Source organism: Emys orbicularis, chromosome 9 (assembly GCF_028017835.1).
Source record: "Emys orbicularis isolate rEmyOrb1 chromosome 9, rEmyOrb1.hap1, whole genome shotgun sequence".
Classification (NCBI taxonomy): Eukaryota; Metazoa; Chordata; order Testudines; family Emydidae; genus Emys; species Emys orbicularis.
In genome coordinates this window covers 57,764,988-57,789,241 of record NC_088691.1, presented here as the reverse complement: position 1 = coordinate 57,789,241, position 24,254 = coordinate 57,764,988, and the positions used below count along the sequence as shown (strand labels likewise).

At 47.4% G+C, this 24,254-nt stretch overlaps 1 protein-coding gene across 1 annotated transcript in view; it reads right to left on the bottom strand.

Annotated features, from left to right (window-relative positions):
- The window catches only part of INPP5D (inositol polyphosphate-5-phosphatase D), a 90,024-nt gene that overhangs the window by 48,954 nt on the left and 16,816 nt on the right, over nucleotides 1-24,254 (bottom strand). The gene's annotated exons all lie outside the window — the stretch shown is intronic.

Sequence of the window (24,254 nt, the reverse complement as noted above, 5' to 3'; positions counted from 1 at the left end):
AAAAACAGCAACCTCAAAGATTCAGTGAAGCCAAGTGGAAGAGATCCCACTTCTATGGCCATTGAATTTTAAAGTGTGTTTGGCTTCAGAGCGACAAAGATCTATAAAAGCAGAAGTTTTGATAGGATCAATTCTCATACTTACTGAGAGCAAGGAGCACGGTAGGAATCTCCCTTCACTTTCAGATTGCAAGAGAAACACAATCAAATGCGCCTATTAGTATTCCTTCCAGTATTCAAATAACTAGACATAATTAGGCTCAAATAAATGGGCCAGCAAACCATTGAAATTTTCAAAGTTTTAAGGTTAAAATGTTGACACTTGAGTGTCTCGAGTTAGTTTTCTAAGTCCATATTTAGGAATTTAAATCAAGTGACCTGATTTTCAGAGGTGCAACAACCAGAACCTTGGGCTTGTCCGCTGGGACTCCAAAAGGATTATCTCTGTTTTTAAAAAGTCTGATTTTATTTGGAAAGAAATGTTAAAATGTTCAAGTCCCACAAAGATGAAGGTGACTTCAAGCTCTGACTGATGCCTGTGAGATACTATAGTGGTGTCCACAAAGCTGGGTTGCTATTTAGGCAAGAACAGAGAATGACCACACATCTCATTTTGCTGTCACCCACTCAGCATGTGTTGCACAAAGAGTCATGAGCTGATAGAGCCTGTGTTAGAGGCATCTTTAAGGAGATCCAGGCACCATGGACACAGTGTATTTCATGATGCCCTTATTCACTATTGTGGCTAAGGTCACTTTTCAAGAAGATCTCTTGCTGGTTGAAATTCTGCAGAAAGTTCAAAATTGCTATGCTGGAACTCCCAGCAATGAGAGACAATGCTGGCCTTTATGTCTGAAAACATATCTTTAGGGATAGCAAACGTTCTGGGGTCTTTAGAGGCAAAGCTACAGAACAATCAGATCATAAGAACGGCCACACTGGGTCAGACCAAAGGTCCATCTAGCCCAGTATCCTGTCTTCTGACAGTGGCCAATGCCAGGTGCCCCAGAGGGAATTAACAGAACAGATAATCATCAAGTGTCACCCTGTTGCCCATTCCCAGCTTCTGGCAAACAGAGGCTAGGGCAGGGATAGGCAACCTATGGCGCACCTGCTAAAGGCGGTACGCAAGCTGATTTTCAGTGGCACTCACACTGCCTGGGTCCTGGCCACCGGTCCGGGGAACTCTGCATTTTAATTTAATTTTAAATGAAGCTTCTTAAACATTTTAAAAACCTTATTTACTTTACATACAACAATAGTTTAGTTATATATTATAAGACTTATAGAAAGAGACCTTCTAAAAACGTTAAAATGTATGACTGGCACGCGAAACCTTAAATTAGAGTGAATAAATGAAGACTCAGCACCCCACTTCTGAAAGATTGCCGACCCCTGGGCTAGGGACACTATCCTTGCTAATAGCCTTCGATTGATCGCTATGCTTGAAGCTGCCAATTAATTGAGGAATGTCAGATCCCCCAGGCTACAGCAGCCACCATTCATGTGGTCCCAGCGTTTTGCCTCCACATTGAGACCTAGTGATATAAAATCATTGGCTCACTGTGGCAGTACACAGATTGACAATCCTCTATACCACCCTATACAGGTAGCAAGCAAGGATGAAAAGGAGACACCTGTGTCAGCAGCTGCCTCTACAGTTACACTCCAGGACCATCAGATAGCAGTGAATAAGCATGTTCAATACAGATTTTAAGCGCCAATCCAAATGCTTTTCATGGTCTATTCTTCCTGGTGGAAATACAGTTCTCATTTGTCCTGTAGTACAGCAGTGGCAGACCGTGGGCTTTCTGAAATCATAACAAGCCCACACACATACACGCAGCAGGGCCTGATGCAAACAGGAGAGAGTAGCCTTTGTGTAGATGATTTCCAGCTCCATTAGGTTACTTTCTACTGGCTTAAAGGGGACCATGAGTAACACACATTTGTGAACACAGTCCCAGTGAGCACTCAATAGCAACAGCAGACAGTGCTAGCGGGAGGCAAGACTAGAAGAGCTATTCTGTCTGATTTGCCCTAGATTTCACACCATTTATTCCTTAAGTAGTAGGAATTTACTTAAATTTGAAATAAATTGCTACAGAGTCTTCTGGACAGTCTCAGATTGGTGGTGGCTGCGGCACATTAATCTAGTTTTCAAACTTTTGCTTTTATCATTATTAACATACATGAGCTTTCTATACAAGTTTTAACAAATCCTTGTCATTAACTGTATGTGTGGCTTTTAACAGACCCATTTGGGTTTGGTCAGCCTCGGATCCTTATCTGCATATGTATTTTGTTCAAGAGGCACTAGGTTATATTAAATCAAGAACAAACTTAAACACATAGGACCAAGTGAGAGTCAAATACAGGCAAATCAAGAGCTTGAACATGAGAAACAATGGTACAAACCCAAACAAGCAGGATGACCTCACCACACATTAAGCAGTAGGCTCTTTGTCTGGCTTGTTGGAGAACAAGTGTTGCCCCTTTAAGGGCTATAGAGCCAAAGAATTACCTGCTATGTGGTGGGCATCTCCATACCAGGTCAGCTCCCATCCCTGAGGCAGGAAGAGTGGGGAGATTACTTATGCCCACATCTGTGCAGCAAAAGCACTATTTCTGAAACACCTTTAGAGAATCCCAGCCATAACAAGATCTCATCTTGATTCCTCTGAGAGAATGAGTGAGACCACAGCCCAGAAATTAGGGGAGCAATGTTTTCAATATCGAGCAACAGGGCCGGCTCTAGGCACCAGCAAAGCAACCAGGTGCTTGGGGCGGCAAATTTGCAGGGGCGCAAGAATCCAGCATGGGAGCTGAGAACCAACAGGGAGCCCTGGGAGCTGTAGTTCCTTGGTTAGCTCCCTGCCTATAGAGCCAGCCCTGGAGCAGGGAAAGAACTACATTTCCCAGCATTCCCTTGGCCGCAATTAACAGGAAAGGGAGGGGGAAGGAGTGTGGAACTGAAACCTCATGCTGCAGCTTGCTGTAAATGGTAGGGACAGAGCCAGCACTAGGTTTTTTGCCGCCCCTCACCTCAGCCCTGGGCTCCCCCCGCACCCCTGTGTTGCCCCAGCCCTGGACTCTCCCCCGCCCACACCCCCTGCTGCCCCAGCTCTGGCCCCCACCTGCACCCTCCTGCTGCCCCAGCCCTGGGCTCTCCCCCCACCCGCATCTCCTGTCACCCCAGCCCTGGCCCCCACCCGCACCCCCTGCCGCCCCAGCCCTGGGCTCTCCCCCCACCCGCACCTCCTGCCACCCCAGCCCTGGGCTCTCCCCCCACCCGCACCCCCTGCCGCCCCAGCCCTGGGCTCTCCCCCCACCCGCACCCCCTGCCGCCCCAGCCCTGGGCTCTCCCCCCACCCGCACCTCCTGCCGCCCCAGCCCTGGGCTCTCCCCCCACCCGCATCTCCTGCCACCCCAGCCCTGGGCTCTTCTCCCCCCCCTGCACCCGCACTCCCTGCCGCCCCAGCTCTGGCCCCCACCTGCACTTCCTGCCACCCCAGCCCTGGGCTCTTCCCCCCCCCCCCCCGCACCTCCTGCCACCCCAGCCCTGGGCTCTTCTCCGCCCCCTGCACCCGCACCCCCTGCCGCCCCAGCTCTGGCCCCCACCCGCATCTCCTGCCGCCCCAGCCCTGGGCTCTCCCCCCACCCGCATCTCCTGCCACCCCAGCCCTGGGCTCTTCTCCCCCCCCCTGCACCCACACTCCCTGCTGCCCCAGCTCTGGCCCCCACCTGCACCTCCTGCTGCCCCAGCCTGGGCTCTTCCCCCCCCCCGCACCTCCTGCCGCCCCAGCCTCTCCCCCAAAGAAAGAATTGGGTGGACTAAATGGACATTGCACCTCTCTATCTGAAGCCTAGCAAGGCAGGTACGTGGATCCCACTAGAATTTAAAATGAAAAGTAAGGGAGGGGAGGCTCTTCTAGACTGGGCAGCTTTAGATACAGTACCAGGCACATAGGAGGATTTACACTTCTGAGCCATGGAAGCAGAAATTGACTTTTCTTTTCCAGATTTAGCTAATATTCAGAAAGGGAATCCAGCACCTGCCTTCCAGATTTGAACACCCTCAAAATTCAGGAGTGCTCAAGCTCAATTTGGGCAGCTGTTACTTCATTTCTCCCAAATCAAATATACTGATCCACTGTAACTTGCTGTAGAAAAAGTAGAATAAATTGAGCAAGAAATGCTTCCCAGTGGTTATTAGGACTGGAATTGCTATTTTCAACAGCCATTGCTTTTTTATTATTATTATTATTATTTTAAGTTTTAGTTTTATTTGTTTAAAAGGAAGACAGTGATATTGCATTGGCAAATTCCCCATAGAAACAAAGAATGGAACAAAAGAATAATAAAGGCACCTCAACGTTTCCTCATTTATGTAGGACAGTCTTATAATATGCATCCAGATATCCTCCAGTCACACAAGCTGAAAATGGTTCCACTTTACTGCAGTTCTGTAACCAGATGGGAACCAATCCTGTCTGTGTTCTGTGCACATCCAAAATTCCTGCTGAATGACCCGCCCTGGGAGCGAGTTACCAGTGACCCAGGGCTGGGGCGGCAGGAGGGTGCAGTGGGGGGGGGGAGGGGGCAGCCAAATTTTTTTTTGCTTGGGGCAGCAAAAAACCTAGAGCCGGCCCTGTCGAGCAAACACATCTGAAGGTTTGGCTGCCCGTGGAGAAGTGATCAGGATGTATTATTCCTAGTGTACATAAATATATTTTAAAAAGCACGGAAGGAAACTTTCACACAAAACATTATAAGGTGCTTTTGAAAATCCAGTCTGAAAGATCTGTGCACAAGAGTGTTCCTGCATTCTGCAATAGTTATTACCAGGACACTGTGGAAAGTGTCACTTTCAGCATAAAGCATAGTACTCAGGCTCACACACAATGATATTTATGTAAGGCCATTACTACACCAGGTAAAAGGGGTTGCAACAAACTGCTGGTTGGAATATCAAGAGCTTGCAACTTCTGCAGAACGCTGCAGGTCAAATTCTGCTCTCAGTTGCACTGACTTCAAGAGTTACTCAGGTTTTGCACCAGTGGAAATGTAAACAGTACTTGGCCATATGCATCCATCCCAGCCATTTTACAGTTGTTGACACTGACAGGTTGTAATACCTACGAGTCAGAGGTCCAGTGAAAATGCAAGTCATTAAAGAAATCTGGCTCCTGTATCTAATCTATAATACAAAAGGATCCTTAAATCAGTGAAGTTACACTGGGACAGATCTACACTAGAGACCTTACAGTGGCAGAGCTGTACCAATGCAGCTGAGCTGTGGTCTCCTGCGTAGCCATTCTATGCTGACGGGACAGAGCTCTCCCGTTGGTATAATTAAACCACCCCCAACAAGCGGTAGTATCTATGTCAACATAGCGCTGTCCACACCGGCGCTTCTGTCGGTGTAACTTATGTCAGTCGAGGTGTGGTTTTTTTCACACTCCTGACCGACAAAAGTTGTACTGACAAAAGTGCTAGTGTAGACATAGCCTCAGTCAGTCTCCTCCTTGTTTCCCTCTTGATTACTAAAACATTTCCTCTGGTCTGAGATTCCAGTTGTTATTATCTTCTCCTAACTGGAACAACCTACTAGACCCTGAGTTTTTGGCCAGTTGCTCAGATCAAATGGAGTAACATTATTAGGACAGTAGAAGCTAGGCACCCAGCCATGGATCAGGACCCTACTGTGCTAGGTGCTGTACAAACACAGACAGACCAAAAGAACAGTCCAATCCCAAATAGCTAACACATGAAGTATAAGACAAGAGGCAATAGGTGGAGACAGTCAGAGGGGGCAAGCACAATGAAACAATTAGGCAACTGTTAAAAAGGAGCGCTGGAAATGGCTACCCATTAAAATGACACCATGAAAAGCTAACCCATGCAACACATGCTGAGCAACATCATCACCTGCATCATCTTGTCCCACTGAGTTTAATCCATCTGTGATTAAAATGACACATACACCTCCTTTTCTATAATAAAGATGAAACCAAAATAAACACCAAGCACAGGCAAACAACGGACCAGATCTTCACTCTACGAAACGTAATAGAACAGTGCTTAGAATGGCAATGGCAACTCTACATAAATTTCATAGACTTTGAGAAGCTTTTGATAGCATTCACAGGACCAGCCTATGGAGCATTCTGTGGGCATATGAAAATCCTTTCCGTATAATCTACCTCATCAAAAGCTTCTATTTCAACTTTACATGCAGTGATGATCACAGTGAGCTCAGTTTTGAAGTCAAAACAGGAGTACGTCTGGGGTGTGTCATGTCTGCAATCCTCTTCAACATTGCCATTGACTGGGTAATGCAGCGTACAACAGAAGACATGCCAGGAGGCATTAAATGGACACTCTTCTCATCCCTTGAAGACATGGACTTCGCAGATGATGTCGCTACCCTATCACATACCCAATACCATATACAAGAAAAAACAACTCGACTCAATGCATTCAGCCAGCAAATTGGACTGAAAATCAACCGCAATAAGAGAGATATCGGGACCTTTAGTATTGCCTCACCATCACCAGTACGGATAGAGGATTATGTTCTGACCAATGTAGAAACATTCACATACTTGGGCAGCACCATCAGCCAGGACTGTCGAACAAGCCAGGACATCCGGAACAAAATCAATAAAGCCAGGAACATCTTCAGGAGCTTAAATGCAGTCTGGAAATCATCAAAATACACCACCAAAACCAAACTCAAGATTTATCAGAGCTGCGTACTTTCAACACTACTTTATAGTGCAGAATGCTGGGGAATGAGAAAGTATGACATGTCAAAACTGTCTTCATTCCATACAACCTGTCTCAGAAAAATGCTCCATATCTTTTGGCCCAGAACAATCTCAAACCAAGATCTATTGACACAGTGCAGCCAAGAGGATCTGAGCACCATCATTGCCAGGAGGCACTGGAGATGGATCGGTCATGTGCTTCGGATGGAAACTGATTCCATCACCAGAGTAGCAATAAGATGGACACCTGAAGGCAAGCGAAAACGAGGCTGCCTGAAAACAACATGGTGAAGAGCTGTGGAAGCCGAGCTGAAAAACCTAGGGGCACAGCTGGGGAACCATTGAAAGACTTGCCAGAAACAAACAGGAGTGGAGGAGCTTCATCACTGCCCTAAACGCCAGAGGTGTAATAGGAACATGATCATGATGACGACGACAGGCAAACAATCAGGTCTGTGCCATCCTCGTCTTATTGCTTAGCTTTATAAATGTGCATCAACCCTCAAATATGTTTAGCACTAGACATTACAAAAAAACCCTCTGAGAAATTACCCGAAGGGAGAAGAGAGCACTGCTGTTTGGATATGGGGAGCTCATTGCAAATGTACCAAGTATTTCATACTTATTTTCTCACTTGCTCACAAAGGGCTAGCATTGAAGGGGTGTGCAGAGGAGCTAGACGGTAGTGGGAAACCTCGAGGAGGCATTGAGTCAGCCAGGATGTTTCCGGGGCACGCCCAGAAAGTGCATGCTGCAGTGGTCTCTTTGCCAGTCTAGAAGCATGGGTGCTCTCTCACCTGTGCCAACCAGTGCCACCTCTTAGCCAATGGCGCTGGGGAGTCAGGTCCCCATTCCCGCCCATTTTGACTTGACCTACACTAGTATTCTTCTTCCAGTTCCCCACTGTTGCACTACCACAGATCCTGTGTCATGGGCAGTAGCAAGCTAGTGTAGACAAGTAACTGGTCTCAACTACTCTAGACCTGCTCCAATTACCTTGGAGGATTGGAGTAGGATAGTGACATCGGGATCATCAGAGAGCAAGGGGTTCAAATAGAGAGATTAAACAGGAAACAGCACTGATCCTCGCAGGAGGGCCAAGGTTTGCCATCCTCTCCTTCCATGGAGATGCTTTACCATCCAAGTTCTCTCCCATCCCTCTCACTCTCCAGGTCCTCGCAAGCTTTATCCTGCCCTCCCCCACTCCACTTGCTCCCAAGTCCTCTCCTGCACTCCTAGATCCCCTCTAAATGGCCTTCCATTCTGCCCTAGGAGTTTCCCCATCCTCTCCCTCAACACCTGGGCTCTGCCTAGCTCTCCCCTGCCCCACAACTGGCCCTAGAACTTTCCATCTCTCGCCTACATCCTTTGCCTCCCCTGAGCAATCTCTTCCCTCCTCTCCACCCTGACTTCCCCAAGCATTGTCCTCTGCCCCTCAGCTCCATCTGCTTCCCTGGTCCCTGGCATCTCAGTGTTTCAAGAAGTAAACTGTACCCTGCAAAGCTCTCTTCCCAGGGGCTGCTCTCTTTGGGCCAAATCCAGGCCTGGGATATAGGAAGAGGAAGGGCTGAATTTAGCTCCTCCTGCTGCCAAGTGTGGGTCACTTCCTCAAGACTTCCTAGTCTACATGGTAACCACAGAAAGCACTCAGCAGTAGGGTGGCTAGGTGTCCAGTTTTTGACCGGAAAGTCTGGTCGAAAAGGGGACCTGACTGTGTCCCATCAGATCTACTAAACAGATACCCAAAGTCCGGTTACTGTGGGTGAGGGAGGTGGGGAGGAGCCAAGTCATCAACTGCTCCAGCCCCTACTCAGCCGGGGCTGCCTCCTACCTGTGTTGGGCGGCTGCAGCTCCCAGCCCCAACACTGCGGGCGAGTCCCTCCTGACCCAGGTAGAGAGGGGGGAGAGAAAGGAAGAGCAGCGAGCGATGGGGGAGGGAGAAAGAGGAGCGAATGGGAGCAGGGCCTCAGGTGGGAGGGGCAGGGCAGGAACGGGACCTCAGGGGAAGAGGCTGGGCAGGGATGAGGCCTGGAGGGAAGGGGCGGGGCAGGGATGGGAAGGAGAGGTTCTGGCACTCCTGCTGGAGTGTCCGGTTTTTAAATATTACAAAGTTGGCAACCCTACTCAGCAGCAACCCCTGCTCCCCCTTGTGCTGGTGTGCAGGAGGGCATGCTGATATCATCCAACAGACCCCTCCCTCACCTCCAGAGCGTCCACTCCTCTGGTAACTCCTCGGCCCTCCACAAGGGCTGCACTGGCAGACCCTGGCCAAACCCCTCAGTGCTTGAAATCAAAGGAAGCAGACTCCCTACTATACACTCTGGCACTACAGAAAGGAGGGCATTGGCTGGAGCACACATCACCAGTTTTACAGCAAGACTTCTGCAGAGAGCTAAACATCTGGCCTGAATAGCTGAAAAGAGACAGCAAAAACTGTAGTAAGGAAAAGGGGAACCGGAGGGACCGGAGCCTGTGGGCAGCCCACTGTCCAACCACAAACGAGGGGCTGGGGAAACAGTCGGCGCCAATCCACCCCAGAGAGAAGAAAACCGCCACCACTGCAGAATCCCCCCGAAACTGCCACGTATCAGTTTTACCATCTAAGGAGCAATATTATTTGCAAATACTTTGAAAGGATGAAGACCGTGGTCAACAACGTTGCTCCCCTGGCACAACGGAACTCTCTACACTGGGAGTAAAGCTTGTCAGGGGGCAGTCTCAGGCCCCCCAGGAAATAAGGACCAAACCTCCCCACATTCCACTCCAAATACAAGGCACATTTATTTGACCTGCCTTCTCTCTCATAAATTCTATAGAACCCCTATTTTATTAACTAATTGGGGATTGAGGGTTCATAGCATAGAATATCCCAAAATGACCCTGGGTATGGTACATCAGTTGCACTATAGATCACTGAAGTGCTTTCTTGTCAACATGCAAACCACTGCAAAGTGATTTCCCATACACTGACGGCACTGGAACGCAAGGGGATGTCGACTTGTTCTTCATTGACAGGACTTTCATTATGTGATTTTTTTTCCCTCTCAGGAAAAATCATTCATAGAATTGGTCATTCATAAGACTGGTATTCGTAAAATCAAGGTTATACCGTACATCACAACAGGTGCATATGTTAAAAAAATCCCTACCAAACCAAGACACTCCACTGCACACACTTCTAGTCATGTCGTTTGATGCATTACTTGAAGGTGCTCAGATATACTGCGCCCCACCACCAGAGTATAAGAACCTAAATTGATCAGAATAGAAGGCCTGTAATTCAGCTCCCTGTCCTGCTGGGATACTGAGTAGTCCCAGAGACACTGATCAGTTGCTGATAGACTGGGGCTGTGTCAGAGAATTGCAGAGCTGAAGAGTAAGTAATGTCACAGATTAAGAAATAAAGAAATCATTATGCAATCTGTAGCTATGTTCAGCCTCTTGTTCAGGTTTCTGGAGAGGTTAATCTAAAGGCTGGCCTAACAACTCCCACTGCCAAAGGGCAATGAAAGCAACATATTGCTGGGACATATGTTTCAAGTCACACTTGAATTTGTGTGAAAGGATCACAGGTTGGAGAGGAAAAGCAGAAGTAGATAGTAAAATGTACTCCTGGCACTAAGTCTCTCAGCATCTGGGCTCCAAAGAGGATTAGAAAAAAAATTATTGACTTTACACTTTGAACAAACCTCCATGGGAGAACAGAGCTGGATAGCAAGGACCAGCCAGAGGGAAATATTAACTTCATACACATCTGTTCTGGTTTTTGAAATGAGGAACAGAAATGAAAATGGGCAATGCAAGCAGAAGTGAGTGATCTACAGCAGCCGAAAACAAGATGGGCCTGTGGCTGATAGCACGAGTTCTTATTTTTAGCATGCGCGCGTGCACCTCTTCTCCCCACTCCCATATACACACACAGTTTACCAGGCAGATTCAAATTGATGTTCATCACCTGTGACTCCCTCTTCAAACCTACTGTTCCCTCTTTGCCCGGGATTGTGCTAACTTCTTCAAGGAGAAGATCAATAAGAACCAATATGACTTTTCTTTTCATCCCTTCTTCCTCTCCTCCCAAAACCCTTTCCTCCTTCTCCCCAGACATACTTGGAGGTCTCTTACCTACTTTTAACCCCTCCATCTGTCCCTTTGGCTCCAGAGCCTCCTGGCTTTCTTTACCCTTGTTTTCCCTCCCTCTTCCTATAGGCATCTTCTTGTATCTCTCATCCTCCAGAAAACTACTCTCCGTCCTACATGTCTTTTCAGTCATTGTCCTATCTCCCTTCTCCTCTAAGCTCACTGAAAAACTGCTTATATCTACTGTCTCTAGTCACTCCTGGATCTTGGAGTCAAAGGAAGCAGACTCCCTAGTATACACTCTGGCACTACAGAGAGGAGGGCATTGGCTGCACTGCCATACACTCTAATGTAGCTTCTGTTGTTCTTCTTCGAGTGATTGCGCATATCAATTCCAGTTAGGTGTGTGCGTGTGCCGCGTGCACGGATGTCAGAAACTTTTCCCCTAGCAGCTACCCGTCGGGCCGGCTGGAGAGCCCCCTGGAGTGGCGCCGATATGGCGTTCTATATAAGACCCTGCCGGCCCAACCCCTCCTTCAGTTCCTTCTTACCGCCTGTGATGGTTGTTGGAATAGTTGTTTCTTGTCTTATCAAGTGCTCCACTTATCCCTAGCGTTCTCTTATCTTCATTGTTGGTTAATTGTTAGTTGTTAATTGTTATTAGTTAGTGTTAAGTGTTCATATAGTGTAAGTGTAGTTTAGCAGTTGAGAGCAGTCTCGTCAACGACTGCCCTCCGGGGCTCTGGGGCATGCCGTCCCAGGGCTTCAAGCCCTGCAAGTCTTGCAATAAGCCCATGTCTACGGGCGACCCCCACGATTCCTGTCTCAGGTGTCTAGGGGAGGGCCATCAAGCGGACAAGTGCAGAATTTGTAAGGCGTTCAAGCCTCAGACACGTAAAAAGAGGGAGATTCGTCTTAAGCAACTCCTCATGGAGTCTGCCTTGCGGCCTTCCCAAAACGTGGGCCCGCGTGCCTCAGTGCGGAGTGCCCCTCCAGCGGTGCCGTCTTTGGTACCGCAGAAGATCCCGCGCTCATCTCGGGACCGGTGATCTCCCGGGCCCCAAAAACGCCCGCCTCGGCACCGCTCCCATTCCCCGGTGGCTGGCAAGAAGCAAGCGGTGGGAGGACCCCCTGTTAGGGTCGAAACAGTTGTCCCGGTCCCGACTGAGCAAGACTCCAACCAAGCCTCTAGGCAGGACAAGGCCGCTTTGCCCAGATCCTTCACGCCAACCCTGCACAAGGGACGGTGCAAGTGGAAGAGATCACACTACCTTCCACGCCGGATACCTTCGAAGCCACCAGAGGGCTTATCGAAATGACGGCTCCAGTGCCTCCGGCCCCAGCACCGGCACCGGCCTGAGTCCCGGTGCCATCCAGGGGCAAACCGGCGATGTTCGGACTGTCAGCCATCAGACCACCATTTCCATCCCGCTTGGAGTCCCGGCACCGTTCTGAGTCCCAGCACCATCCCAGGTACTGGTCTGACTCACGGCACCGGCCAGACTCGCAGCGCTGGTCCTGCGGTCCCGATCCTCGGAGCCATTCCTGCTCCAGGTGACGTTTGACTGCTAGATCATGGTCCCGCTCAAGGTCCAGGTCAAGATCGGCGACCTCGCGGCACCGTTTGGACCGACGCGGTGTGGGTCTCGATCCCTGTGTCAACAATCGCCACGGCACCGCTCCGCGGCCCGCTATCGATCGACATCTTGGCACCGCTCTCCATCGTGGCACCGCTCCCAGTCGCGGCACCGGTCACCTGGAAGGTGCTCTTCATCGCGGCACCGCTCATCAACCCGGCACCGCTTACCAGCCCAGCGCTGTTCATCATTGCAGCACCACTCACCAGCCCGGCACCGCTCATCATCGCGGCACCGCTCTACTGCCCGGCACCGCTCATCATCGCGGCACCGGTTGCAATCAGCCTCCCGGCGCCGATCCCCGCGTGACCCGCGCCTACCAAGAGACTCGGTGTCTCCTCTGCTCCACTCCCACACCGCTCCCCCTTGGCAGTCGCGCTCTTGGACCCCCTCTGGCAGGTCGGAGAGAGCATCAGGGGCCTCTGACATCCCCCAGTCGGGCCCAGGGAGCCTTGGCCAAGACCCCCCAGCGTCCAACTGGCAGCCCCAATGGCAATTTTGGACCCCCTGGGCATACCACCAAGCCCAGGGCGCACCCCCAGTTGCCCGGCCGCTGTCAGGGTTGAGCGCTCGGCCCCCTGAGGCAACCCTCAGCCGTCCTCCGCCAGACCCGGACTAACCTGCGGAGCCAGCGCCCGTGGTAGGGGCTACCCCAGGTCCCCAAGAGGAACCACCCACGGCCGACCAGGACACTACCTCCACACCGGTCCTTCCAGTGGAGTCGTCTTTGTCCTCCCCGATGAGGCTGTGACTGGCACATCCACGTCTGGTCCACCCCCGATGGACTTTAGGGTCCTTCAAGAACTATTGAGGCGCGTAGCCCTCAATATGAACCTCCAAATTGAGGCGGTTGTGGAGGAAGAGGACCCGATGGTGGACATTCTAGGCCCAGAGGGGCCTTCAAGGGTGGCCCTCCCCATGAATAGGACCATCCAGAACAATGCCAAGTCTCTCTGGCAAACCCCGGCCTCCATCCCTCCCACAGCTAAGGGGGTAGAAAGAAAGTACTTTGTGCCCAGCAGGGGTTATGAATACCTTTTTACCCACCCCGGTCCATGCTCGCTTGTGGTGAACGCCAAGGAAAGGCAGGGTCAACAAGGGCCGGCTCCCAAATCAAAGGACGCTAAGCGGCTAGACCTTTTTGGGAGAAAAATTTATTCTACTGGGGATCTCTCACTGCGGATCGCTAATCAGCTAGCAATCCTCAGTAGGTAAAATTTTAACTCTTGGTCTGCGGTCCTCAAATTTCAAGATCTTCTCCCATTGCTGAGGAGGGTAAATTGATTGCTCGGACCTCCCTCCAAGGTTCCCTTGATGCTGCAGATGCGGCTGCACACACTCTGGCATCAGGTATCCACTCTACAGAAACTAAAGTCTCTAATGACTTGTTCCTGGCTAAAGCTCATGGCCCGTATTTCAACCTCATCTGCATCAAGGCAGCTTTAACACTGCTGATCATTTCCTCCTCCTCAACATCCTGTCCTCCCCATGCCTTAAGAGCACTGTCCTCTCTTGGTTCTCCGATCTCTCTGACTGCTCCTTCAACAGCATTTTTCACAGTTCCTCTTTCCTCCTGCCAGACCCCTTCTCTGTGAACATCTCACAGGGCCCTGGCCTTACACCCCTCCTCTCATCTTATCTCTGAATGATCTAAGCTTGCCGGTGCCACCAAAATGGCTTGGCTTAAGACACTCTGAAACTGGCCTTACTGAGAAGTGCCTTTTAGTATTTCTGAGGGGACTAGTGGAGGGATTATGAAGACATATAAGGAAAACAGGTTTTCGTATATAGAACCCAATGCAAGCTGGGCATGGAAGGGGCTAACTAGGGGTTGTGACAGACCCAGACCAGTTGGGTGCAGAAGCCTGGTAGAAGGCAAATATACTGGCCACTGGATGAATAGTTTTCTGTTCCCTGAGTGACCAGAGCAGGGGCTGCCCTAGAGCAATCAGGAACCTGCTAGAACCAATTAAGACAGGCAAGCTAATGAAGAACTTACTAGAATCAATTATGGCAGGCAGGCTAATCAGGACACCTGGTATAAAAAGGACCTCCCATCAGTTAGTGGGGGGCGCGCAAGGAGGTGTGCTGCTGGAGGACTGAGGAGTACAAGTGTTATCAGACTTCAGGAGGAAAGTCCTGTGGTGAGGCTAAAGAAGGTGCTGGGGGAAGGCCATGGGGAAGAAGCCCAGGGAGTTGTAGCTGTGACCCAGCTGATACAGGAGTCATTGTAGACAGCTGCTATCCACAGGACCCTGGGCTGGAACCCGGTGTAGCGGGCAGGCCCGGGTTCCCCCCATCCCGCCAACTCCCTATCGGACACAGGAGGAGTTGACCTGGTCTGTGAGAAACACCAGAGGGGAAGGTGTAATTTGGAAAGTGATCTGGCCTGTCCCCGACCCACTAGGTGGGACAACAGAGACTGCAGAGATTGTTCTCCATTTCCCCCATGCTGGCCAGTGATGAGGTTAGCTGAGTGAACAGCAGGTTTGAGACTCTAGCTAAAACAGCCCAACTGAGGGCTGGCGTGAACTTCTGAGGTAAGCAAAATCCGCCAGAAAGCGCAGGACCCACCAAGGCAGAGGAGGAACTTTGTCACAGGGCTCTCTACTGGGGTTGAGAATTTTGGTTGGCTGTATTCCTGGAGGTTTCATCACATGACATAAACTTTAATTCCTGGAAACTTCAGGGCAGTCCTGGAGGATTGGCAACCCTAGTCTTTACAGCAGTGCTATAAATAGAAAGCAAAGGAAGACTGGGGCCCTGAGAGAAAGGGGAAGTGTTTTATCTCCCTAAACCCAGGCCAGTCAGCAAGGAGGAACTGGGAAATTGAGCATCTTATTATATTGCTTAAGGCCAACTTTTTCTAAGCTTGGTGCTTCAGGAGTAGCCTGATTTTCAAAGTAGAGGAGAACTTGCAGCGTCAGTGCAAGCTGAAAATCAGGCCACTTCCACTGAGGTGCCAAAATATTACCGGGAGAAGCTTACTTACTTTTAGGCACCTGGTTTGGAAAATGTTGGCTTAAAACATACTAAGTTAGCCAGGTGAAACTAACCAGCTCATTAGACATTTCTCAAGCAGCCTTTTGCATCTCACTCAAATAAGCATTTACGTTTGTTTCAGGAACACTGAAGTTAGTGCCTCATAAATGCTTGATAACTGCTTTATCTAAGGCTTGGTCTACACTACAGACTTACGTCACTATAACTACGTCGCTCAGGAGTGTGGAATTGAGTGACCGTTATACCGACCCAACTCCTGGTGTAGACAGCGCTACATTGACAGGAGGGCTTTTCCCATCGACATAGCTACCGCCTCAGGGAGGTGGAGTGCCTACACCAATGGGAGAAGCTCTCCTGTCAGCGTAAGTAGCACTGTATGTGTAGACAAGCCCTTTTAAAACATCTTGTTAGCTCTTCAGCAGAAGTCTCTGATCTTCAGGTTGAAACTTGTGCTAAGCCTTTACTAAGCAATTTTAGGAGGATTCCTCAGTAACTTGACTTTAGACAGGAGTCACAGCGGGGAGTAACAGCTGCTTCCCAAAATACAAGCCATCCATAAGCATGATCTATTTTAATACAGCTTTGGGGGCCCGGAGAAACAAGATGCTAAGTGGACAACATGGGCTGAGGGGTAGGCTGGAGGGGCTGGAGGACCCCATGGAGGAGGGGGCAGCTGGGGGACCATGGGTAAGGGGTGGACTTTGATGATTGGAGAAAAATTGGGGGCAAATGGGGGTGAGGAGGGAATTTGGGGGCTGGATGACTATGAAGTGAGGGGGTCTTCGGGGCAGCAAGCAGGTGAGCTGAGCATGGCGATAAGGGGGAGAGGTGAAGGAACGCGGAGGGTGGAGGGGGTCTACAGCCTGGTAACACATGCAGCAGCCTCTGAGGACCAGCTAGGACCTAGGAGGGACCTGCTGCCTCCAACTCAGGAGCAGTTCAGATGAGGAACCTTTTTAATTACTGCTGCCTGGGGACTGTATAGAGGCTTCTGCCTGGGTTGGGGTGTGGATTTTAGGATGCCCTGAAATGAAGAGAATGGATGGTGGTTTGGGGGTTATCTGGAGGCCAGAACCGGGGGAGGGGAACAATGAGAGTTGTAGAGGTAAATGATGAAGCCTGTGGCCCTTGGAGAATTTTTTTTGGGGGGTGGAGGGGGGCAAGTTCAAGGTGAATGGCCCATGCCATTTCTGAAGCATGGAAGCTGGATGAACACTATTCATGACATGAATTGGGTTGGTCCTGAAACTGCAAGGGTGGCTTATTCAAAGCTGAGTTTGATCTAATGCCTTTTTCTATGTGAGATTTGAGACTAAAATGTTGGAAGTTAATCACTGCTAAATTAGGAGCATGAGAATACGTGATTTGACTTCATAAGGTCTGGAAGAAGCAATTATTGGCCAATGGGAATAAGGAATTATAATAACCTACAGAAAAGTCAATGTATAATTTTTAAAAAATCACTTTTAGCTCTTCTGAAGGACAAGTGGATGGAAATCGGATGTACATATCACTAAACAAAGGACATAAACTAAAAGACTAACAACCACACTGTCAATGTGAGAAAAATTCCATCGAGCTCTTTAGAAAGTAACTGAAGGACACCAGTCCTCATTGGCCCTACCACCCATTTCATTCATTGAAGAGCAAGCTTGACCTGGAGAGATATTGTATGTGAATGTTTGGCATGGTTACCATGCTTCATATCTTCTTATAGAAAAGAGTTCGTGCTAAATGAGAGAGCATTCTGCTCTGCTTTTCACATGGCTCTAAATGAAGCAATTGAGCAGATTCAGCATTCACTTGCCTAGTTGAAGAACACAGAAGTGTGTGTGTTTGAAGCCAGCTGTATCAATAATAGCTGAAAACAATTCATTTTAGTTAGAGATGAGCCCAAATCCGAATACATGCACCTCAGAGTATTCCAAATTATGGGTGAGGACTAGATCTGGATATAGCTATGGATCCAAATTGCATCTTAGATCTGAAGTGTACAAGTCCATATTGAGATCTAACCTCCTCCCTCATCTGGTTTTCACAATCCAGCCCCAAAAGCATAACTTCCACCATTTGGAAAGACAGAGCCTTTTACCCATGCAAACTTTAAATGATTAACATTTGCTAAATATGGAACTTTAAGCACTCGGGCCTAATTTTTCAAAAGAAACTAGTGGTCTTGAGTGCCCAAATTGAATCACCTTAAAAGGGCCTGATTTTCAGAGGCCAGTTGTTTAGCACTTCTGAAAATCAGGTTATTGAAAACCTTCCTCTCCATTATTCCCCATATTCCACCCAGGCCTCGTCCTGCCACCTCCTAAGGACTTGTTAATATCCTCTTTATAGGCCCTTGTAAGATATAGCAGAATTGTGCAATTTTCAAAGTAAAGTCTTCATGTGAAAGGCCTTAAGGTTTCAGTGAAGTCCAACTAGCGCCCCAAAGTAATATTTACCTGTCTTTATACTACCATCCCACTCAATATATACCCTCTGCCTAAAATTTGCCAAAATATAAGCAAAGATCAAAATAACAACTTACAAATTTCCTATTTCAGGAATCCAATTCCAGTATGCTATAACACAATGCTCACTAAAAAGCCATATGTTAATTGCTATAAATCTAGTTAATATAGTTAAAAATACAAACTGGCAAGGTCTACATGTGGTTACATAAATCTACAATATTATATAATCAGCACATTCCGTAACACCAAACAGATCAATCATTCCAATTCTATTCATTAAGATGTTCCTCTATTCCACTAACACATTGCACTATGACAAAACTCACAGAACTCCAACATAACCATAATGTTCCCTGAGACTGGATTTCTCTTAACAGTTTTACACATTTAATGAACGAGATATAAAATCAATATACTTCCGGCAGTATATTACCATTACAGAACAAACCAAGGGAGCGGTGTTACGTTTGAGTGGGTGGTGTAAATCAGATGACTGGATAGTGTGTGAGCAAGGATTCTTTGGCAGTGTGGAATTAGCTAGATTCTTTAACTGTTTATTTGCAGACAGCCTCATGTTTGGGTAGAGTTTTTATATGATAAAGTATAAGTTTTTGAGTGTCCTGGACTCTGTTGAAACACACTTCCAGTCTTAGCCCTTCTAAAACTACGGTTTTTTTTGTCTCACGATAATTTCTGGTTCACTTAATGCTCCAGCTCCTGGAGTCATGTAATTAAATGGGAATCTCAGCTGCCTTAAAAAAAAAAAGTAAGTTTCTAGTCCTCGTGGTTGCAGAGAAAAGCTTGAAAACGTTAAGCCTACATTCATACACCAGAAGGCAAATAAAAAGAACCCCAACTTCATTATTTTTTAAATCTCCTGATTTTTAGGCCAATCATGATTTTTGCAGGGCCTGACATGATTTTCTGAGTACGTGGTGTTGGCAATAACTGAACTAGAAAAGCTGTTGTAGCTCACTGTTATCTGCTCCTCTGTGGGTATTTTAAGCGGCATGTCTGTATTTATTTCTTCAGCAGAGTAAGTTCATTTTGAAAAATGGTAAATATGTCATTACAGAACATGATGCTGGCTTCAGAATTCCTGAGAACAGAGATAACACATGTGTGTACACATAACCATAGCATGGGCCAGGTTCTGTCCCCCACTCCATTTACTGAGGGGCTCCTCTACCCAGGGCTGAAGCCAGACAGAAAATAAGGAAACCATAACAAATCCCCTAAATACGTTCCCCACCCTATCTGCTGTATTGAACGGAGCTCAACTGCAACACAGAATCAGGCCCTAAATTGCACAACCAAAATGACTATTTAAAATACACAATGGAGAAGAGAACTTATGAGGTTAAGGTAGTCAGAATTACTGGAGACATACTGCTCACTAAGAACATTATGTAAGTACTCTAGATGTATGTGCATATAAACAGGATTCATGGTGTCTAACATTTTAGAAAATATTCTTTGTGTTAGTATTTGAGAAATAGCATGGGACTGCATAACTAAAAACTATATGGTAATGCAGATGCACAAGAGGTGCAGAGATAAATTTACAATTTCCTGTCTTCAATGTGCGTAATTTCTCAGCCTTAAAGTTGCAATACTTACTCCATCTTAACTCTTCATTCCCTAAGAGAATCACTTGTGGCAAGTTTTCTGTGGTAACAAGTAAATGAGGGTAAAATCAATTTTTTTAATATATAAGTTTCATTAAATCTATCTTTAGCAAAATAAATTAATCTCACTTTCATATATAAGTTTTGCAGCTTTGCATACTGACTAGATCTTGACTTTCTGAAGACTGAGGGCCCAATCCTGCTCTCGCTGGAGTCCAGGATCAGTTTGGCCATTGGTTTGGACGGGTGGAGGATTCCTGTGTCTTTCCAGGACTGTCAGTTTATGTGATAAAAATGGAACCTGCCATTTTTCACAGAGCCTACATGTGGGTCCAATCTGACCCTTAGCTCCCACTGAAGTCAAACAATACGCAGCACCTCATAGGATTGGGCCCATAATTTCCAAATCACCAGTTTTTAATCAAACAGATGAGTTCAACAATTTTGCATCTATAACAATGAGCCAAATCCCACAGTCCTTAATGCCAAAAAGTCCCCTTGGTTCAGGTCTCAGTGCAGGCTGCAGGAATTGGCACAACGCAGGTTACAATGGAATTGTTAGAATGACAAAACTGCTGTCAGTTCATGTGCAGTCCTCTCTCTCTCTCTGCAAAGTGCCCACGAGGGACCTGGCCGTGCATTCTCTGCAAACCAGAAATTGCTCCTGACCTCAGTGACAACAGCAATGCCACAAGGAATGCAGGAACTGACCCAAGTTAACGCTCTAATCAGATCACGCTAGATGGATCTCAGGAAGGATAGACAGGGGGAAAAGGGAGGAGGTGTTGCCTTATATATTAAAATGTACACACTTGGACTGAGGTGGAGATGGACATAGGAGACGGAAGTGTTGCGGGTCTCTGGGTTAGGCTAAAAGGGGTAAAAAACAAGGGTGATGTCATGCTAGGAGTCTACTACAGGCCACCTAACTAGGTGGAAGAGGTGGATGAGGCTTTTTTTAAACAACTAACAAAATCATCCAAAGCCCAAGATTTGGTGGTGATGGGGACTTCAACTATCCAGATATATGTTGGGAAAATAATACAGCAGGGCACAGACTATCCAATAAGTTCTTGGACTGCATTGCAGACAACTTTTTATTTCAGAAGGTTGAAAAAGCTACTGGGGGGAAGCTGTTCTAGACTTGATTTTAACAAATAGGGAGGAACTCGTTGAGAATTTGAAAGTAGAAGGCAGCTTGGGTGAAAGTGATCATGAAATCATAGAGTTCACAATTCTAAGGAAGGGTAGAAGGGAGTACAGCAAAATAGAGACAATGGATTTCAGGAAGGTGGATTTTGGTAAGCTCAGAAAGCTGATAGGTAAGGTCCCATGGGAATCAAGACTGAGGGGGAAAACAACTGAGGCGAGTTGGCAGTTTTTCAAAGGGACACTATTAAGGGCCCAAAAGCAAGCTATTCCGCTGGGTAGGAAAGATAGCAAATGTGGCAAAAGACCACCTTGGCTTAACCACGAGATCTTGCATGATCTAAAAAATAAAAAGGAGTCATATAAAAATGGAAACTAGGACAGATTAACAAGGATGAATATAGCCAAACAACACAGGAATGCAGGGGCAAGATTAGAAAGGCAAAGGCACAAAATGAGCTCAAACTAGCTACAGGAATAAAGGGAAACAAGAAGACTTTTTATCAATACATTAGAAGCAAGAGGAAGACCAAGGACAGGGTAGGCCCACTGCTCAGTGAGGAGGGAGAAACAGTAACAGGAAACTTGGAAATGGCAGAGATGCTTAATGACTTCTTTGTTTCGGTCTTCACCGAGAAGTCTGAAGAAATGCCTAACATAGTGAATGCTAAAGGGAAGGGAGTAGATTTAGAAGATAAAATAAAAAAAGAACAAGTTAAAAATCACTTAGAAAAGTTAGATGCCTGCAAGTCCCCAGGGCCTGATGAAATGCATCCTAGAATACTCAAGGAGCTAATAGAGGAGGTATCTGAGCCTCTAGCTATTATCTTTGGAAAATCATGGGAGACGGGAAAGATTCCAGAAGACTGGAAAAGGGCAAATATAGTGCCCATCTATAAAAAGAGAAATAAAAACAACCCAGGAAACTACAGACCAGTTAGTTTAACTTCTGTGCCAGGGAAGATAATGGAGCAAGTAATTAAGGAAATCATCTGCAAACACTTGGAAGGTGGTAAGGGGATAGGGAATAGCCAGCATGGATTTGTAAAGAACAAATCATGTCAAACCAATCTGATAGCTTTCTTTGATAGGATAACGAGTCTTGTGGATAAGGGAGAAGCGGTGGATATGGTATACCTAGACTTTAGTAAGGCATTTGATACGGTCTCGCATGATATTCTTATCAATAAACTAGGCAAATACAACTTAGATGGGGCTACTATAAGGTGGGTGCATAACTGGCTGGATAACCGTACTCAGAGAGTAGTTATTAATGGTTCCCAATCCTGCTGGAAAGGTATAACAAGTGGGGTTCCGCCGGGGTCTGTTTTGGGACCGGCTCTGTTCAATATCTTCATCAACAACTTAGATATTGGCATAGAAAGTACGCTTATTAAGTTTGCAGATGATACCAAACTGGGAGGGATTGCAACTGCTTTGGAGGACAGGGTCATAATTCAAAATGATCTGGACAAATTGGAGAAATGGTCTGAGGTAAACAGGATGAAGTTTAACAAAGACAAATGCAAAGTGCTCCACTTAGGAAGGAACAATCAGTTTCACACATACAGAATGGGAAGAGACTGTCTAGGAAGGATTACGGCAGAAAGGGATCTAGGGGTTATAGTGGACCACAAGCTAAATATGAGTCAACAGTGTGATGCTGTTGCAAAAAAAACAAACATGATTCTGGGATGCATTAACAGGTGTGCTGTGAGCAAGACACGAGAAGTCATTCTTCCGCTCTACTCTGCACTGGTTAGGCCTCAACTGGAGTATTGTGTCCAGTTCTGGGCACCGCATTTCAAGAAAGATGTGGAGAAATTGGAGAGGGTCCAGAGAAGAGCAACAAGAATGATTAAAGGTCTTGAGAACATGACCTATGAAGGAAGGCTGAAAAAATTGGGTTTGTTTAGTTTGGGAAAGAGAAGACTGAGAGGGGACATGATAGCAGTTTTCAGGTATCTAAAAGGGTGTCATAAGGAGGAGGGAGAAAACTTGTTCACCTTAGCCTCTAAGGATAGAACAAGAACAATGGGCTTAAACTGCAGCAAGGGAGGTTTAGGTTGGACATTAGGAAAAAGTTCCTAACTGTCAGGGTGGTTAAACACTGGAATAAATTGCCTAGGGAGGTTGTGGAATCTCCATCTCTGGAGATATTTAAGAGTAGGTTAGATAAATGTCTATCAGGGATGGTCTAGACAGTATTTGGTCCTGCCATGAGGGCAGGAGTCTGGACTCGATGACCTCTCGAGGTCCCTTCCAGTCCTAGAATCTATGAATCTATGAATCTGCAGCCATGCATGTACACTGACAGAACATGGTAGAGGATGGAGGGAAGGGTGACGCAACAGCTGCTCAAGGGAATTGCTAAGCAGAGAATCCAAGAACTGAATGAGCATGGACAGTGAATTTCCCTTAAGAAGAGGGGAGAGTACTGCTGTCAGGGTGATATGAACAAGCTGTCCTGCCACTGTGCATGTACAGCTGATAGAGGATTTGGGTCTGTCTGGTACCTTTCACCAATACTAAGTTCACATGTAAACATGGGACAGTCCAGCCCTTTCCCCTACACTGTTTTTGGATATGGGTGGCAGAATGGAGGTGGGCAGTGTTGGGAGGAACTCTAGCATCTCTCATATCTTCAGCAAGCTGAGTCCCCAGAACGCTGCAAATATGCTGCTGCATTAGTATAAGGACTAGTCTCTAGGTCTGCAGAGCCTGGGGAGGCTGATATTTCCACAGTGCCACCAGGAGGCCATGCAGAGACATGGCCAGGGAGCACTGTGGGGAGTAGGCGCCACAGGAAGTCCTGCCCATAAGACCCAGAGTGACAGTACCTTGCCACCCTCTAATTGGTCACGTGCCTCTACTTAACCCCAGGGGTTGCCCCAGGAAGTTGTCTGGACAACCACACACACCTTGGCCTGCTGCAGCGCCAGACTTCACCTCGTCTCCTAATCTCTGGTCTCTGACTCCAGCCTGACTTTGATCCCAATTTCTGCCTCTTGATTCTAACCCGGTGCTACCTCTGATCTCTGACCCCGGCCTGACTCTGACCCTGACTCTTGTTTACACGACCTGCCTTTGCAATTCCTTCATCTCTGGTCTGGTGACTCCTGTCCCTGGTGGGCAGACCTCAGCCCGGCTGTGACTACTCGGCAATACCGCCCACGCTCCGGTCCCTTACACCTCTGGCTTTAGCTTCATTTGGTGTGCAGTGAGTCACAGTTTCTGGCCTGTTTATGAACTGCTCACACATGGTGTCATTCGTTTCCCTGTTACATGTAGTCCTGCTATCAGAGCAGATGCTCAAAATTTACTTGATACAAAGCTAGGGACAAACCCTACAGTCCAGGTACATCCAGAACTCTCACTCAACTCAGTGACAGCTAAGAGTGATCAGGTTCAGGCCCCTCCCTAGCAAAAAATGATGGAAAATGCTGTATTATTAGAGGGGGGAAACACTTGCTGCAATGGTGACTTGGTATGAATTAATGCAGTGCTCATGCACAATGTCAGATCA